General features: G+C 38.0%; 1 protein-coding gene and 1 non-coding gene across 3 annotated transcripts in view; both read right to left on the bottom strand.

Moving 5' to 3' along the window:
• Window positions 1–20,000, bottom strand: part of LOC122049085 (protein LAX PANICLE 2-like) — a 55,161-nt gene that overhangs the window by 22,233 nt on the left and 12,928 nt on the right. The window lies entirely within an intron of this gene.
• LOC122049869 lies at window positions 11,963–12,070 on the bottom strand. Its single transcript, XR_006131119.1, has one exon. It is a non-coding gene; the product is annotated as a small nucleolar RNA R71 (small nucleolar RNA).

Below are 20,000 nucleotides of genomic sequence, written 5' to 3'. Positions count from 1 at the left end.
TGTCATGTGTTACTTGCATACATTATGAGAATGTCACTACTCAAGTTGATGAGCTTAAACATAAAATGCATCCCTGAAATTACAAGTAGAAGATCTTACAAGTGCAATAGAAAAGTTCTCTTCAAGTTCTAAATATTTAGACATGATTCTAGAAGCTTAATGGGTTGTTTATAATAGAGCTAGATTAAGGTACAAACTAAAGCAAAAGAAAGTGAAGTTTATGTCTTTGATCAGTAGAAATAATTCTTATGAAACTAGAATTGTGCAAGCATGGGTACCCAAGCAATTTGTTATTGATGCTATTGGATCCAAAATTTGAGTACGAAGATATTTAGTCTTTCGTATTTGAGTAGGAATACACCGAGGGGGAGCATCTAACAATATGGTTTATAATAGTGAATGATCTAGATATATAGAGAGGGACTCAAAGAAGCTCTCGTCACTAAAGAAAAAAAATAAAGGTATTATTTATTTTTTTTGGTAATAGTGGAGAACTCAAGGTTGTAGGAATAGGTGACATTGATATTTCTTAATAATTTAAGATAAAAAATGTTTTAGTAGTAAAAGGTCATGATTTTAATCTTCTAAGTGTTAGCTAAATATGTGATTCTACATATCAAATTAAGTTTAACTCATCTCAATATCTAATTAAGCATAGTAAATTGAACACTACCATACTCATATGTTATAGAAAAGAAAATATTTATCAAGTTGAGTTATATGATACTACTAATGTATTTGCTAAGTATTTCGTATCTAAAGAAGAGGAGGCTTGACATTGGTACTGAAGACTTATTCACACTAATATGAGGAACATCAAAAGATTATCAAAGAGAGAGTTGGTCCAAAGATTGTCAAAGTTAAAATTTTAAAAGGATAAACTATTATTATATTTGAGATATATCCTCAAGCAAATCTCCTTAAATATTATATAAATAAATTTACTATTTGAATACACATTCTCAATGTATATGATTAGATCTTAAACTCATTTACTAAATATCCATAATACTATTCATAGCATGAGAGAGCTTGTGATTAGATCACAACTAGTGAGCATCTCTACATGTATAATTATGAATGTATCAAAATATTTTCTAGTCAATAAATTGATGAGTTAGGACATTATTGATTCTGAAAAACTAGCACATGTTATACTCCTTATTTTATTCAAGTAGTTGCTTCTCGCTATCTAGAGACGTTGGGATGTTGAGAGCCAAACGTAGATATTAATTAAAGATAACTAATTCATTGAAGTGACTTGTCATGTGACTTCATATGGTTCTATACATATATGCATATGTCAATGAAGATCTTATTACATCTCAAGTGTAAGTTTTCTTTGACTTAAGGTATTCAAGTCATCTTGATCATGGAGACTTATGCTTTGATATCTTAAGCAAGCATCTCCTTGGAGGTGCAGACCCAAGATGATTGGATATAAGTCAAAGTGTCCGAAAATGATTAAGTAGTCACAAAGATTCACCACTCCTTTTATTATGAGATGCATACCCTATGATCTCTTATCACAATTAATACTCGTAAGTCTTTGACTAAGGAATTACACATCAAGAGGATGGTCTTTTTGGACATGTGTTTGAGTAATTTGAATCCATAGGATAGGGAACTACTACTTAGGTTATGTATGATATAGTCAGCCTAGTAAGAACTAACTCATAGACCATATCTTGAACCAAATGGATATAAGATGAGTAAAAAGAATATACACACAAATAACTATAGTTGTTGAAGGGTTCATGAGTGGTCCTAGAATCAACTATTATTTTTTTAGTTAATTGAGGATCATTATATACTATTAAGTGTCACTCATGATCAATTTATAATTAATGGTTAATTATGAATGACTAACATAAATCGGAAATTTATTGGGTCAAACGTACTAGAAGTATATCTAAATGATTTAAAATAAATTTAAGAATTAGATTCTCAGATTGAGAGAGACTAAGTTTGATAGGACTAGACGAGGAGCAAATATGGAAGGTGTTTAGCGCAACAAAAGTGATGGTGGGGGCATTTCTCTTGTAGTCAAGATTAGATTCATTATGGTTTAATAATATACTAAAAGGATTTGGTTTAGTTATGAACCAAAATGGTTTAATGATAAATCAAAAGGGTTTGGTTTAGTTGTGAACCAAGATGGTTTAGTTTTGAACCAAACTTAATGGTAATGGATTGGGTTGCTATTGAGTTATTAGGGTTAGGAGATGACTTGTTCCCCAAGTCATTGATAAGGTGTATAAATATACTTATCCATGAGGAGAGTTATTCATTGGAATTGATTGGAAAAAAACTAATTGAATTAGGGGCTCTCCTCTTCTAGCCAACTACAAGGAGAAGTTGTTTTCCTTGTGTCGTCACCCAACCACCAATGCCAACCACCTCCTTCCACCAGCCAGCAACATGCTGCCAACCAATAGGACTTCAGAGGACCCCCCTCTAGCCAAGGACTGCTACCGCCGAGACCAAAAATCAGCAAGCAAGTAGAATCTATCTGTCAATGTGCAACTACATTCCAAGGCTCCCCAAGATTCATTCTGGCAAGCAAATGTTGCTACCGGAACACTAACGCCTCAGGGTATGTTGTCCCTTGTCGATAGTGACTTCGCGGATGCCAAACAGTGAGGAAAAGCTCCAGATAGCAGCTCTTTCCAGACCAAACAACAACTTCTCTGTTGCTTGTTTCCCTCCCTTGGTGATGTCAGGTTGCCCTCGCTGCTGGGTACAAAGTTGAATCAAAGATCTCTCTCTCTCTCATATCGCTTCATCTCCATGCTTAGCTAGTACCAATCAAAGATGAAAAACTTATGTCTTAGCGAAAACATCTTGAGGATATCTCGGCATGGATATCGCTAGATGCAAACTTTGTCAAGTTCGCTAGCTGATGTCATTCCCACTTAATGTCATCTAGAAGATATAATGGCCTTTATGAAATTTATGTTCTATGGCTATGTCTACTCATGTTGTATTTTGCATGTGTATGGTGTGCGTGTTGTAATAATTTTGAAAATTATTATATTTTTGCTGCTTGTTTAGGAAATAAAAATTTAAAATGCACATAGAGATACCCAATAACTATGTGATGCATGTCAGATTGGTAAGTAAACCAAATATACCCACAAAGGTAAAAATGTCATGAGTACATCAAATGCATTAGAGTTTATTCATATGGACTTATTTGATAGTAGTAAATATAAGTATTTGAATGGTAGACCCGATATTTTACTCATTGTGGGCATGTGTATAAGATTTCAATCTTGCGCCAAGGAATTATACTTATGTGCAGAGAAACGAATATTGCAATACTTGAAGGGAACCCAAAACATAGGATTATAGTACCTTAGGACTAAAGCCTTTGACCTTTGTTAGATACTCTGATTCTGATTATGTTGGATGAAAATTACATCAAAAGAGTAGTAGTGGTTGGTGTCAATTTATCAGGTCATCCTTAGCTAGTTGGTCAATTTATCAAATCATTCAAATTGAAAACAACATTGTATAGCTCTATCCATAACTAAAGTTGAATATATTGTCATAGGAGAGTGTGTATCATAATTTTTATGGATGACTCATACTCTAGAAGACTATTGACTTATCTACAAAAATATACAATCCCTTTGTGATAATGTAAGCACCATAAATTTGATTAAAAATGCAGTCCATCATTCTAGGTCAAAACACATAGAGCTTAAATATCATTTCATTAGAGATCATTTGGTTAAAGGAGACATTGTCCTAAATTACATTGAGTCCAAAGCTAACCTAACATATATATTTATCAAACCACTCCCGAAAATTGAATATAGTCATTTATGGTTGGAGTTGGGAATGTGCATGGTCAGATAAACTTGTCTTCATGATAACTTAAAAGACTAAATATTATTAAAATTTGTTTTCACCTTTTTATTGCATCTCATAAAAACATAAGGTTTTGCATAACTGTGTATTGATGTTTAGATGATTGTGAGATGCTAAGGACATTTATCTTATTCATAATACTTGTTATGATGTATTACTTTGGACAAAAAAAATGAAATTCATTCATGAATCATTAACTTGGCCAGTAATGGGAAAGAGCAATACATAATCCATGTGTATTCCGTTTAAAGATCATGATTAGATATTTCCATTAAAGATAAACACAAAAATCATCCCAAAACTTTTATATTCACACATTAATCCAAGTTAATCCTAAAAAATATGTTCAAGTATGATAACCATGTGATATGGCATGAAATCGGACAAACATCAGAGTTTATCAGGGTTTTTCAGTTATAGTATTATGATAACCACATGATTGAACATAGTCACTTTGAGAGACGGTGAACCAAATAAAATCTAGCATATTAGCATTATGGTCTTATTTTGTTGTGACCATTTTACTCCTCCTCTAGCGTGCTCAGGTCCTAATAAGTTGAGACATAATTTAGGATATATACCCATGCTAAATGATATACTTACATCATGCTTGTAATTGAACAATGAATTTTGTGCTAATTGAATGATTTGTGCTTAACATGCCATGATCTTATGCTATCCGATCCAATGCTTGATTGTATGATATGAATGTCTATATGCATGAATGTTGCTAATTTTTTTGGTAGGCATACTTAGTTGTATGATATTCGGCACATTTATATATTTGTTAGTATGATCACATAGAAGTATTAAAATAATGCATTAATTAATCATCACACAAGAAACGTTAGAATAACTTTGATTTTTTATTGTAACATCTTAGATGATCCGTGAGACGATAGGTTGATACATTAATTGGTCATAGTGTAATTGGACCAAAAGTATTAAATTTGTGAATTGATCATGCAAATTATGTGAAGAGTAGTATACTTGATTCTATATGTACAAACTTGAAAATATACACATAATGAAAAAAAAAACATCATGTTTGCTAGATAGGCCTTCAAATAATCATAGATTGTGGTAGGAAGTATCAATAGAACCATAGAATTGTCAAAATTATCTATCTATGAGTCTAACAGATGTATTCCAATGATGTCATATTATCAAAATGATAGTATTAGTTAACTCATGTTTAAATAATCATTTGATAACTAGATTGGAATGAAAATACTAACATAAAGGATTTAAGCTTCTACTCGACTGTTGGACTTAGTTTAGTCAATGGAAATGGATAGTTCAATAAACTAGAATAGAAGAACTAGTTCAATTTCAAGTAATTCGTGCTAGCTTTTTAAATATTTTGAAGCCCTCGCTCATATTTAAATGTGTTTATGCGATTTATAACATTGAACAAATTTGCTTAGGTTCATTTTTATCACTTAAGCATGTTTACCTTGAATGTCAATATAAAATTGACACTTATAATTGAAATTATGAAACTTTAAGTGTTATAAAACTACAATTTAATATAAATTATAATTGGCAACTATTATATGTCCTCATGTTTTTCATATGCCATGCTTTAAGAGGGGACAAATACTCGATGATATTCTTGATTTTTTTTAGATAAGATAAATACTATTAAGCTAAGGAGTCAAGAAAATAATGCACATACTAGGTGTTCGAAGATTGAAACACGTGTTGGATCTTGATGAACATCCTATCAATCCTGATCACATCTCCATCAAAATTACTTTGATTCCTAGCTTTCCATATGAAATATATCATGCACGAGATAGCCAACAACCCCCCCCCCCTTAGTGAGTTGGCAGCTTCCTCGGAAGGTCATCTTGAAGACTCACAACATTCTCATTGTCATAATCATCTCTTATCGCATTCCTAGTCATGTTGCACTTTGGCCCATAGGACCATGATGATCAAACGCCGGAAGAAGGTGTGACCGAGTGTCTCATCCGCCCCTTGACATAATGGGCACGTCTTGTATTGCACACATGGTAAACGATCCTTGGTTCGTAGGTGTCCATGTGCAAGTAGCCACAATGTGAAGTTGTGCTATGGCATGAGATAAGGATTCCAAACAACGATGGCCCATGGTTGAGCACTACTTCTCGGATGGAAGAAGTCGTAGGCTTTGGAAGGTCCCTACTAGTCTCGTGTGTACCAATCAGAGAGCAGTGAAGTAGCCTGCTCTAGTATGCCCATGCGTGCAAGAAGGTCATCCCAGATTTGCAATAGTCTTATGATGAGTTGAGAGCCTGAGGCCTTTGCTTGAGACACCCAAAGGTCAGTCTACCCCAAGTATTGATGATGAATCCGCCATATCCAGAGCAAGGCTTTCTTTCGTTAAATATTCCATGAAGCATGACTGAGCAACATCAAATTCCATGCTCAAAGATATCTAACCCCATGCCCCCTTACTCCTTCGGTAAGCAAATTGAGTATAGTTTGTCAAGGATCTCACTCATAACCAATACTATTGAGACCTAAAAGCACTTAACACCTTGTAGAGCCATCTTCACCAACTCCAACTTCCTAGCATAGGCCAGCATGTGTCTCGGCCAAGAGGTTAGCCGACCCATCACTACCTCTTTCAAGACTCCATAATTGGTTGTATGTAGCTACTCAACCGGCAAAGGGATGCCAAGATGTTGAAAGGGGAAAACTCTCTACTAGAATCCGATGAGCTCCAATAATCTATCCCACATCTATCCATCGACATCTGCCATGTACATTCTAGATTTGTGCTGATTGGCCCACAGTCCAACAATGTTACCAAACTCCTTCAAACAATCTGTAATAAATATGATGGTAGATTTGTTTCCCCTCACAAATAAACGAAGATCATCTATGTATACCAAATAGATGATACCAGTAATTGCACATATAGGATGATGATGAAACCTAGACTATGACACAGAATCCTAAAGAAGTCTATAAAACACCTTAAGGCAAATCCCAAATAGCAACAGACAAAGGGGGTCACCCTGTAGGAAGCCTCTCTTCAGCTTGAAGTGTTTGTATACTACTCCATTAATATACATCGAGAAGGAAGTGGTAGTAACACATTCAACAATCCAATCCCTTAGAATTGCAAAAAATCAAAGCCTTGCAAGGAAATCTTTGAGAAGGTCTAGTCTACCATATCAAATGTCTTTTGAAGATTCACTTTAAGAACACAGCATGAGAATACTTGTTTCCTTGAGTAATAATAAACTCTTTGTAAGATGTATGTTTTCAACTATCGATAGTCCTTGAATGAAGGTTGCCTAAGTTGGATCAAGAATGTTGTCAATGACCATTGCCAACCTTGCTGCCAGTAATTTGGAGATTACCTTGTACACAACCATGCAGCACGATATCATCTGGCAGCCCGTGACACTTGGGTCATGGACAAATATAGGGACTAACATGATGAGTGCATAATTCCATTGTTTCAGTAAGCAGCTAGAGGAAAAGAACTCCAAGACTAATTACTACAAATCAGGCTTAATAGTCTCTCATGTCACCTTATAAAATTTTGTCTCATATTCATCCAGTCTTAAAACCTTGTCATTACCAATCTCAAGAGCACCTCCCTGATTCCTTCACAGGTTGGACAAGGCTTGGTATTGGACCTCATTGATCATCAAGCATGTTGCGAGTGCATTGGTGTCCAAATTGGCACACAGTACACTTGTCCCCCAATAGACTCTCATAATAGCCAACGCATTATGTAGCGACCTCTTCTAAGCTTTTCATGCATTCACAAGATGCCCATGTGATTGCCACAATGGTGTTACATTTGTTTTTATGCTTGAGAAGATCATGAAAGAACTTTGTACAACAGTCATTGTTCTTAGATACTCCACCTCAGCTAGTGTGTTAGACCATGCCTGAAGACTACCATAATTTGATGGTTGATAACCCTTCCAATATTCCACACTACATCTCCTCTAATTCCACCTTAGCACGAAGCACTTTCTGCCAGATATGCTAGAAATGTTGCTCATTTAGGAGTCTCAACATACGCTTCAATCTAGATAGCTTCTCCTTGAGGATATATTGTGTCATACCCCCACCGTCTCTAACCAAGCCTTAGCCACTATGCACATATATTGTGCCTTAGCTAGTATGTTGCTCATTTGGAACTACTTGTGTAATGTCCACATGTTGTAGAATTTGAAGGATCTCTTTGTTCACTGCACATATATAAGTAGTAAGATGACACAGAAGAAATAGTTTGAGAGGCAACTAGGTGTCATGAATTCATCATATATTCGGATGTCTTCCATTAGCCATTGAGTGTTCACCATTGTCCCATCCAATTTGCAAGTGATTGTGTCATTCTTCCAAGTTAGATAACACCTATCTATTGGAGATCCACTAAGTTAGTATTGTTAACTAGGTTATGAGGTCATGCAGGTTATAGTTTGTCATTGGTAGTCCTCCAATTTTGTCCTCGATGGTTAACATCTCCTTGAAGTCCCCAGAATTAGCCAAAGATCAATAATGTCCTCCCCTAGCTAGCTACTTTAGGGAATTCAGAAGTGATTTTCATCTAACGACATTATGCATCCCAGAGACAAATGTTGTGAGTATAAATTTTTGAGTAACTTTACAATGAACTAGGCAATGTATAAGATGATCATCAGCCTCTAGAACCTCTACATCTACAAGTTGCTCATCCCACAACACCAAAATGTGTCCACAATCAAAAAAATGAAAGTTATGAGTCACTCCCTCGTTGAAGGATTGTGGTAAGGGTCACCTCCGTCATTTTGGTCTCCAACAACACCAATATGCTTTTAGCAAACAACCTTGCAATGATGTCCACCTCTCTAAGTTGAGCAAGTTCTTAGCAATAGCTATTTTTGCATTAGCGAGGGTGGTAGTACTTCAATAGCCACAAATATTGTGTTTGAAGCTTGCCCAAAGAGTGACTACAAGAGTTTTGGGACCCATAGTCTTCAAGAATGGTGTTGAGGGTTGTGATATGAAAGATAATTGTTAATGAAATCATTCTCTTAGTGATTAGAACATAGTGTAGTTAACCTAGAGAAGTTAAGTTATGTAGGTGGAGCTCGATGCATTTAAAGATGAGAAGTCTAATAGAAGATGGTTATGTGACAAAAAACCTGTGAGGTAATAATTTTAAGTAACTTGAAAGTTGAGAGACTTATACCTAGAAGAAACTAGTCTTCAACTTAGGTGAAGACTCTGATGGTCCAAGTTAGCACCACATGATAGAACCAATATTTTTATATATGGAAGTATGGTTTAAAATTAGATTGTGAATGTTCTAATGTGTGTAAAGTGTGCAAGAAACATGACAAAAGGAGTCATTATGAGTCAGGTGATTGGATACCAAATAGGAGTCTTGGTAGGTTAGGTGATTAGATATCAAGCATAAGGAGTCTTCATAGGTCAGGTGACCACTTACCAATAAGAATGAGCCTTGGTGGGTCGGGTGACCAAACGCTATGCAAAAGGATCCTTGGTAGGTTAGGTAACCAAACACTAAGTAGAAGAAGCCATGATGGGTAAGGAGAACCACACACCAAACCGACAAAGTCCCGATGGGTTAGTAAAACTAGACATTAAGAAACATAAACCATGGGTAACTAGACAACGTAAGTTCAGAGAGAGACCATCTAACCAAGAAGGTGGTAAGGAGAGTTCTCCATTTAGGGATGAGGCTAGACTCATAGCTAGGCTCAAACCTGATGGAGAAACCACTCAGAATTTTGAATTCAAGGTGGACATGATAATTATCCAGGCTTAGTCTTATACCTATATGTGGTATGGACTAACTCTATGTTGTAGGAAATGAAATCGAGTTAATAATGTGTGTGGATCATATATGTATTTAAACATTCATTGATGCACATTTTATTTGCATTTCTTGTATTTGGTTTATGCTATCACACTCATTTTCACCATTTTGTCAGAATACTACTTGGTTTATTCAGAGATCTGCTCCTCTTTGTCTTTTTATTGACAGGGTACAATAAGGAGTAAAATTCTACAAAGAAAATGTTACAGATATCCTCCAGTACTCAACAAAAGCAGGTTGTGCCATGAAGCACGGTCATGCCACTCATCCCGGAGATTCACATGGCCTGACTATGCCAAGTGACACGGTCGTGCCTTACCTCTCAAGAAACCACACGAAGGGGGCGTGTCAAGTGGCATGATTATGCCACCTCGGCTCAACAATACACACAGCTTGACCATGCCAACTAGGCATGGTCATACCTCTTCTTACACCATGTACATTACATAGTCATATCATTCAAAATGGTCATGCACTTCATAGGGCCAAGGCACATGGCCCCCACCCTATATAAGAGGAACTCCTCCTCTTTTCTTGGAGGAGAAAGTTTTCTCCCTTAGGAGAGGACATCTTGGGCAGCTATCATCGCATTCAAAGAACTTTCAAGATGATCCGAAGCCGCTTTCTTCATCCACTCATCTCCGTTACATAGGATTGGGTCTTGAAAACTTCATTCTCTCATAGGCTAAGCATCTCTTCTCTTTTCTTTTCATTTCAAGTTGTAGAATGCTTTCTTTCACGTCTTCTACTCTTAATCTTTTGTATATGGAGTAGATTCTCCTAGTTCTAGGATAAGTAAGTAGTTATGATGTGAATTGGATGTAAACTCTATGGATATTGTCATCTCTCATTTCTATGAGATGTTTATGTTTAGTTCTTTTTTTGATTGAATTCATATGTGAATTCTTGATGCGTACATGTGTTGTTTGGTTGAATAGATGTATTGATTAGTCGCCACATAGTGGGAATACTTGAGATTGTACGATCAAGGGTCCCTTAGTGATAGAGGGTAACCACTAAATAGGTCATTTTGAGCATTCCCTTGAAATGGAGGTCAAATCCATACAAGAGAAACTCTAATTAGTGATTAATGGATTTTCCCCAATTCTATGCTAGGAGGTGATTAGGTTAATTTAGAGCGTTTGATCGAGGGTCCCTTGGTGATAGAGGATAACTATTAAATAAGACCTTTTATGTTATCCTGTCCACTTAGTATCATCGGATGTCAATGGGGAGACCACTCCAGTGTGGAAATCATGAGGTAGTATTAGTATTTACTTAGGTTCCCTATGAGGTATAAATATAAAGGATTGATGGATTGGCAATCCATATTACACTATGAAGTATCATAATGAAATTGAAAACCTAGAACTATCTTCCTAAGCTAGTCATGCTTTTCAACTTTTCCTCTAGCTCTCTCTCTCTCTTTAGCTCTCATTCTCCTTTAAGTTCACAACCCTTCAACAATTCTATAGTTTAGATAATTTGCTTTGCAACATCCCTAGTTATATTTGTCAGTCCCTGAGGATCGATATCTTTTATTACTTAGGACTATTTCTTGCACTTGTGAACGGTCAATAAGTTTTTAGCGTTATTGCCAGGATTAGTTTTGAGTAACATTAGGAGATAAACATTTGGGTTGCTCTGGATAATTTTTTCTTTCTTTTTGTAAATATTTTTTCTGCACTTCCTTTTCTTCATTTCTGCACTTCAATTTCTGTATTTTATTTTTTCATATCATAAACTATTTTCACTTGCGTACTTTGATGCAAAGATTGATAACTCCAAGGAATTTGTTACCTATCGATCTAAAGATTGATAGAACTTTTAGAAGGAGAAGAAACTTGTAGAAATAAGCACAGGAAGAACAAGTTTAGAGAGCCATGGCAAACCTTTGAAGGATTATGTCTCACTGTATGCTAGAGGAATCAGATTTAGCATTACTAGGATGATAGTTGAGGCCAATAATTTTGAAATTAAACCAGCATTCATCTCCATGGTACAACAAAACTACTTTGGGGGAGGACTCAATGAAAATCCAAATCAATACTTAGAAATATTTTATGAGATATGATGCACTATGAAAATGAATGGTGTCTCTCCTGAGGTAATTAGACTACTATTATTTGGATTTTCCCTCAAAGACAGAGCAAAGACATGGTTGAATTCCCTACCAGCAAACAACATCAGCTCATGGGAGCAATGCGAGTAGATATTCTTGGAGAAGTTCTTCCCTCTAAGCAAAATAGCGCACATAAGGAATTTAATTGATAGCTTCCGATCAAATGAGAATGAATCTTTTTATGAAGCATGTGATAGGTTTAAAAGGATGCTCAAACTATGTCCCCATCATGGTTTAGAGAAGTGGCATGATATATACATTTTATAACGACATCAACTACTAAGCCAAGGTCTCTTTATTGTGGCGAAAGTCGAATACGCTCGCCCCTAGCGCCCCCACCAACCCGTCCCTGGGTCAACACGGATGAGGTAAATCACGGGCATCTACTAGCCTTTGGATAGTGACTAGCATATAAGGGAGGTATTTACCTCGGCTTTACCGAGATTCGAACCCCAGACCTCATTGTGGCAACACCTCATGCACTAGCCACTAGACCCATCCGAGGGACAAGCCAAGGTCTCTTTAGACTCCACAGTAGGTGGAGAGTTAATGAATAAGGGATTGGATGAAACCGAAGAGATTATTAAGAGTGTAGCACTAAACCACCATCAATGGGCTTCAGAGAGAAATAAGAACCCAATTAAAGTAGCTAGAAAGTATGATGTTGATGCAATGAATCTAATTTCTACCAAACTTGATGTCTCATGTGCGTAAATATTATAATCGTTTATGCATGTTTTAACGCACATTCACTTGCTTTATACGTATATCTTCCTTGCATGATCACCTCTTTTATCATGTATTCATCATATATATTCTTTTGTTCGGATATCTGCTCTTTGTTTGATTTTGTGATAATAGGGACAACTTTTGGAGCAAAAACGATGATTGTCGACGCACCGGAACAAAGCAGAGAGCACGGTCGTGTAACCTTTCACGGTCGTGTGGCCAATCCAGAGAGGGATCTGAGCACGGTCGTGCAACCCTGCACGGTCATGCCTCACAGCCAGCAACCAAGCAAGGAATGGTCGTGCAACCCTGCACGGTCGTGCCCTCCCATGACCACAACCATGCAACACACGATTGTATATATTCCTTGCATGATCACCTCTTTTATCATGTATTCATCATATATATTCTTTTGTTCGGATATCTGCTCTTTGTTTGGTTTTGTGATGACAGAGACAACTTTTAGAGCAAAAACGATGATTATCGACGCACCGGAACAAAGCAAAGAGCACGGTTGTGCAACCTTTCACGGCCGTGTGGCCAATCCAGAGAGGCATCTGAGCACGGTCGTGCAACCCTGCACGATCATGCCTTACAGCCAGCAACCAAGCAAGGAACGGTCGTGCAACCCTGCACGGTCGTGCCCTACCATGACCACAACCATGCAACACACGGTTGTGCAACCCTGCACAGCCGTGTCCCAGGAGTCGAGCCCAGAGTTCACACGGCTGTGCCAATTGGCACGGTCGTGCAGCACAGCCAGAGACAAAGAAGGGCACGGTCGTATCATCCTTACACGGTCATGCTGCCGCAGCCGCGCCCTAGCCTATAAAAGGGTTTTAACCTTTTCCTGGAGGGGGGGGGGAGAGCCAAGAAGCGAGCCGTCAACAAGAGAACCACTTTGGTGTCATCCCACGCCGTCCAGGACATCGGTCCAGCGATCTTTCATCACCACATCAACTCCAGAAGCAAAGGATTGAATCCGAAGATCACTCGTCGTCATTGGATAAGCATACTTCTTCTTTCTCTCTTCATGTTTGAGAATTGTATGTTTAAATACATCATATCTTCAGGTTTTTCTCCGGCGTCTATGGAGTAGAGTCCTTGTTCTAGGATGAGGGAGTAATTATGGATTGGTTTTGATATAAGACTCATATTATGCTTATATTCATTAGATGATTTCACTTGCTTTGTTTCGACTACTCGATCTCTATGTCGTGTTGATTGATTGTGTAGGAATTGCCAGCCTCATAGAGGGAATACCTTAGATTGTACACCCGAGGGGCCCTAGTAACAAGGATAACCCGTTCACGGATATCTAGGGTACTTCCTTGAAAGAAGAGGTGACTCCTCCACAAGGAAGTAAGAGACCAAACTAAGCTTCTTAATTCTATCCTTCATAACATCAATTAGAGTTATGTCCTTGTGATCTACCGAGATGCCCTAGTGACAGGGGTTAATCGTAACAAGATTTCATAGGGATCGTCTTTGTTTGGTGCTTAAGGATAGTTGCTTTAGCTTCCGGTGAATGCATGCTGATGGACAATGAGTATAGGATAGTATGTGATACATCAATACCACCATAATGAAACCGAACTCCTAGAACTCTTCATAAACCAGGTTGATTACTTCTCGTTGCTAGTTCTCATTTTCGCCTTCCAATCTCTTTTCTTAAATTACTTACAACCATCGATAGTGTAGCTAATCTTAAGTGTGCCATCACTAGTGCTTATAACCAGTCCTCGTGGGATCGATAATCTTTATTACTGACGATGAATCCGTACACTTGTGGAATCGTAACAAGTTTTTGGCATCGTTGTCGGGGACTGCGTCTATAATATTTGTGATAGTTATATTAGATTAGACTAGACTTTACTTTCTTTTTCTTTATCTTTCCTTTGTCTAACATTCTGTATTTTATTCCATATATTGTTTTTGCATGCAAATAGTTAACCTTGTAAAAGATTCAATTACCCTACATGTCTGTCTATTTCACTCTCCAGATCTGTTCGGATAGGACATGATGTTAAAACCATTAAAGGATTATTGAGCACTGAAGTCTACTAAAGAGCTAGGGCCCATTGTGATTCCAGAAATCCCAGCGAAGAATTTTATGCTCAGACTATCATTCATCTCTAAAGTGCAGGAAAATCAGTTTGGGGGATTAGATTCAGAGAATCTTTACTTGCATCTCCTAGATTTCCACAGCTATTGCAACACACTAAGATTTGAGGGGGTTCCGGTTGATTCAATACAACTTATAGCTTTTCCATTCAGTCTTAGAAGTAATGCAAAGGTTTAGTTCAACACTCTGCAGCCGAGAAGCATCAGGACGTGGGATGAATTAGAGAGAAAATTTCTAAACAGATACTTTCCTCCAAAAAGAACTGCTCAGTTGAGGGATCAGATTCTGCACTTCAAGCAACATGACGAAGAAGCATTACATCAAGCTTGGGATAGGTACCTGTCAATTCTATATCAGTGTCCACATCACGGTATTGAGAGTTGGTTGGTTCTTCACATATTTTACATTGGACTCTCGCTCCAAAACAAGAGCCTTCTGGACACAGCAGCTGGGGGGGCACTCATGAAAAAAGTTAGGATGAACCACAAGAAATAATCCATATGATGATGTCAAATCTCAGCGAGTGGTCAGGACAAGATGTGCTAAACTTATCTCTACATCCGATCAAAGCAGAAGAGGATATGGGAGTGTTGATGGATGAAAATAAATTAAGACACATAGGGAACGAGGTTCAGGTAGAATTAGAGGAGTCCATCAGTGTGCGGTGCAAGGATGTACAAAAAATATTTCCTTGGTGTGGAGAGGTCTTATTAAAATCGCCGGGAGGTTTGATATCTACCTCAACATTATGTATGGGCGAGGACTTGGATGATGATGATGATATTGAGGGAATGGCTCAAGAAATTGAGGGAGCACCAGAAGAAGTCGTGGTAAACGAAGAAATACGATTATTAGAATAGGAACCAGCCTTGCCTGAGATTGTACCACCTCAAGTGGGGTTAAAGCCTCTGCCACCTAACCTTAAATATGTGTTCCTTGGTCCAAATTCCACCTTCCCAGTAATAATTAATGCCAATTTGACGGAGATGGAGGCTCAGAAATTGATCCAGGAGCTGAAAACGCACGCACAGAAAAGCAATCGGATACACCATTGATGACATTAAAGGGATCAGCCCTTCGATCTGCATACACAGAATTCTGCTCGAAGAAGAATATAAAAATTCAATTGAGCATCAAAGAAGGTTAAATCCAAATTTGAAAGAGGTGGTGAAGAAAGAAGTATTAAAACTTCTTGATGCTGGGATTATTTATCCTATATTGGATAGTGAATGGGTGAGTCCAGTCCATGTGGTCCCCAAAAGGGGGGAAATGATTGTGGTTAGAAATGAAAATAACAAATTGATTCCAACAAGGACAGTTACATGATGGCGGATGTGTATTGATTACAGGAAGCTAAACAAGGAGACTAGGAAAGATTATTTTGCCCTACCATTCATTGATGAGATGCTAGAACAATTGGCAAAGCATTCCTATTTTTGTTATCTGGATGGATATTCTGGTTTCTTTCAAATTCCAATACATCCCTTAGATCAAGAAAATACCACCTTCACGTGCCATTTTGGTACCTATACTTATCGACGAATGTCGTTTGGACTCTGCAATGCACCAGCTACATTTCAGTGATGTATAATGGTAATATTCTCATGTTTCACAGAAAGGATTATAGAGGTATTCATGGACAATTTCTCAGTTTGTGGGAATGACTTCGATTCTTGTCTTCTAAACATTTCTAAAGTTCTTCAGAAATGTGAAGTGTGAACTTAGTTCCGAACTGGGAGAAATGTCATTTCATGGTCAAAGAGGAAATTGTTTTAGGACATAAGATTTCAGAACGAGGAATTGAGGTAGATAAAGCCAAAATAGAGACAATTGAGAAACTACCTCCACCTTTTAACATAAAAGGGGCTAGGAGCTTTTTAGGGCATGCTAAATTTTACAGGCGTTTCATCAAGGATTTCTCAAAAATTTCCAAGCCACTAACTAACCTGTTGATTAAAGATGCTGAATTCTGTTTTGATGATGACTACAATGAGGCATTTAAGAAAATCAAGAGTTCTCTTATCTCAGCTCCCGTAATTCAAGCTCCAGACTGGGAACTCTCATTCGAAATCATGTGTAATGCTAGTGATTTTGCAGTAGGTGCAGTTTTAGGACAAAGAAAGAACAAAGTACTGCACGCAATCCACTATGCGATCAAGACATTGGATGCAGCCCAAATGAATTATTCTACCACTGAAAAAGAATTGTTGGCCATAGTGTTTGCAATCGACAAATTTAGGTCCTATCTAGTGGGCTCAAAAGTGATAGTGTATTTTGATCATGCTTCCATAAGATATCAGAATAGGTGCAGTGCCAGTGATTTTGCAGTAGGTGCAGTTTTAGGACAAAGAAAGAACAAAGTACTGCACGCAATCTACTATGCGAACAAGACATTGGATGCAGCCCAAATGAATTATTCTACCACCGAAAAGGGATTGTTGGTCATAGTGTCTGCAATTGACAAGTTTAGGTCCTATCTAGTGGGCTCAAAAGTGATAGTGTATTCTGATCATGCTGCCATAAGATATCTGCTTAATAAGAAAGATGCCAAAACTCATTTGATCAGGTGGATCTTGCTTCTTCAGAAATTTAATCTAGAAATTAGAGACAAAAAAGGGGCTGAAAATGTTGTGGTAGATCATCTATCGCAAGTATAGCCAAATGGACAAAAAGACGTGGATTTTGATTTGCCCATAAATGATGTTTTCCCTGACGAGCATTTGTTGGCAGTAAATTTTGAGAGAGTTCCTCGATATGCGGATTTTGTTAATTACCTGGCAGCAGAAGAAAAAGTTTTTCTCAGACGTCAAACACTACATATGAGACGAACCACTACTTTTTAGGAAATGCGGAGATACAATCTACCGAAGCTATGTGCCGGAAGACGAAATCAAGGACATTTTATTTCACTGTCACTCATCAACTTACAGTGAACATTTGGGCGTGTCAAAAACAGCTGCAAAAATTTTACAAGCAGGATTCTTTTAGCCAAGTGTATTTAAAGACATGAAGAATTTTGTGCAGTCCTGCGACCAATGTCAGAAGACCGGGAACATTACTAGAAGAAATGAGATGTCACTGAATTACATCCTCAAAGTGGAACTGTTCGATGTATGGGGAGTAGACTTTATGGGACCCTTTCCTTCATCATGTGGAAACAATTATATCTTGGTGGCAGTGGACTATGTGTCAAAATAGGTAGAAGCCATAGCTTCTCCTACCAGTGATGCCAAAATAGTAATTAAACTGTTTAAAAAGATGATTTTTCCATAGTTCGGTGTACCTAGGACAGTTATTAGCGACGGGGGTTCACATTTCATTGAAATATAGTTTGAAAATTTGCTAAAGAAATACGGAGTTAGCCACAAAGTAGCAACACCCTACCATCCCCAGACTAATGGACAAGCGGAGATTTCCAACTGGGAGATCAAAGCAATATTAGAAAAGACAGTGTCCAATTCCCGCAAAAACTGGTCATTAAAATTGGATGATGCTTTATGGGCATACCGTACTACTTTCAAGACTCCAATTGGTATGACCCCATTCCGACTTATATATGGAAAGTCGTGACATCTTCCAGTAAAACTAGAACACAAGACTTACTGGGTGATAAGGCAGCTTAACATGGACCTAAAGTTAGCAGGAGACAGAAGGAAACTCCAATTAAATGAGATTGATGAGTTGAGGATGGATGCCTACGAACATGCTAAATCCTACAAAGAGAGAATAAAGAGATGACATGATCAACATATCATGCGGAGAGAATTCAAGGAAGGGGACTCAGTGTTGCTGTTTAATTCAAGATGGAAACATTTTCCTGAAAAATTAAAATCAAGATGGACAGGACCATTCCAAGTCAAGAAGGTTTACCTGTTTAGAGCTGTTGACATTTGGAGCGAGGAGCATGGAGAATTTAAAGTAAATGGGCAACATTTAAAAAAAATACCTCCACGATGTGACGACAGAGGAAGATATGCTGATATACTTCTCAGATCCACGTCCACCTGAATGAGTTAAAATAGGGTTGAGCTAAAGACCTAAAACAAACGCTTCTTAGGAGGCAACCCAAGGGTTTTCTTTCATTTTAGTTCATCGTTCCTTTTGTCGTTTTATTTCTCTAGTAAGTTTAAGTTGAATACTTTTATTATTTCTTTTGGGTTTTCATTTTCAGGATGTGCAGAGCCTCCATGAGCTGGTCGTGAGTGTTTCATGGGCATGGAGGCGTCAGAAGAATCGAAATGGTGAAAGGTGAGTCACCATGTGCTTAAAGGAGTCGACCATGTGACCACATACAGCCGTGCGAAGCCGATAGAGAGGCAAAGGCCACTGGTCGTGCAACCTTGCACGGCTATGTGGCCAGTGCAGAAAGGAGAAAGGCACGGGCCATGCCAATTGGCACGGTCGTGCAATGCCACCAGTGAAAAAAAAAAAAGAGACACAGACCATGCCAATCGGCACAGCCGTGCAATCAAGGCAGAAAGGAAGAAGGAGCTAGCCATGTCAATCGGCACGGCCGTGCAACTTCGGCTGAGTGGAGAAAAGAGGGGGTCGTGCCAATTGGCATGACCTTGCAAAATCACCATGAAGGGGTCATGCAACCCTACACTGCCCGGCCCAAACTCCTCCTTTATTAGGGCATAGGTGTGCGGAGGCTTGCACGCCTGTGCCGCGACTTTCACCCTCTCCCTCATACCTCCTTTCTCTCCTCTCTTCCTCCAACTTCCCAAGATGTTACCACTCCTTCCCCACGTTCATCTCATTCCAATCGATCATCCTTGATGTCGAACTTCGTCAAAAGGAACTCTCGTCAAAGGAAAGGAAAAGAAGTGTTGGTCGTCTCAAACGAGGAGAATGCACACTTCGAAGGTTTATCGAACAACTTTGGTATTACTTTCTCTAATGATGATCAATTGCATCATTATCATTCTTTATCTAAACGTCCCATTTTAAGCACTAGATTTATGGACCGAGAAACCTTAGAAGTATTGGGGTTTGGAAATGATATTGATTGGTTGTTTGATAGAATAGGTTAGTCTAGCATAATGGCCCTAAGGTACCCAACTTATCCTCGTATTGTCTTGGAAATTTTAAGCTCCATTTCTGTTGATAATGTTCAAGGAGGAGGGAAACTAAAATTTTATTTATTTAATGATGACTATGAATGGAGTCTTGAGGATTTTAATATATGCTATGATTTGCCTAGGGATGGAGCTTACATAATCCTGCCTGCTTTTGAAAAATCAAATTTATGGGAGCAAATTGGTGGAGAGTCTGGCTTTAATCCACACATTTCTAATGGTAGTAGTATCATT

Source organism: Zingiber officinale, chromosome 2B (assembly GCF_018446385.1).
Source record: "Zingiber officinale cultivar Zhangliang chromosome 2B, Zo_v1.1, whole genome shotgun sequence".
NCBI classification, from domain to species: domain Eukaryota; kingdom Viridiplantae; phylum Streptophyta; class Magnoliopsida; order Zingiberales; family Zingiberaceae; genus Zingiber; species Zingiber officinale.
Note: the sequence above shows the minus strand (reverse complement) of the source record. Positions and strands in the feature narration are given on the sequence as shown.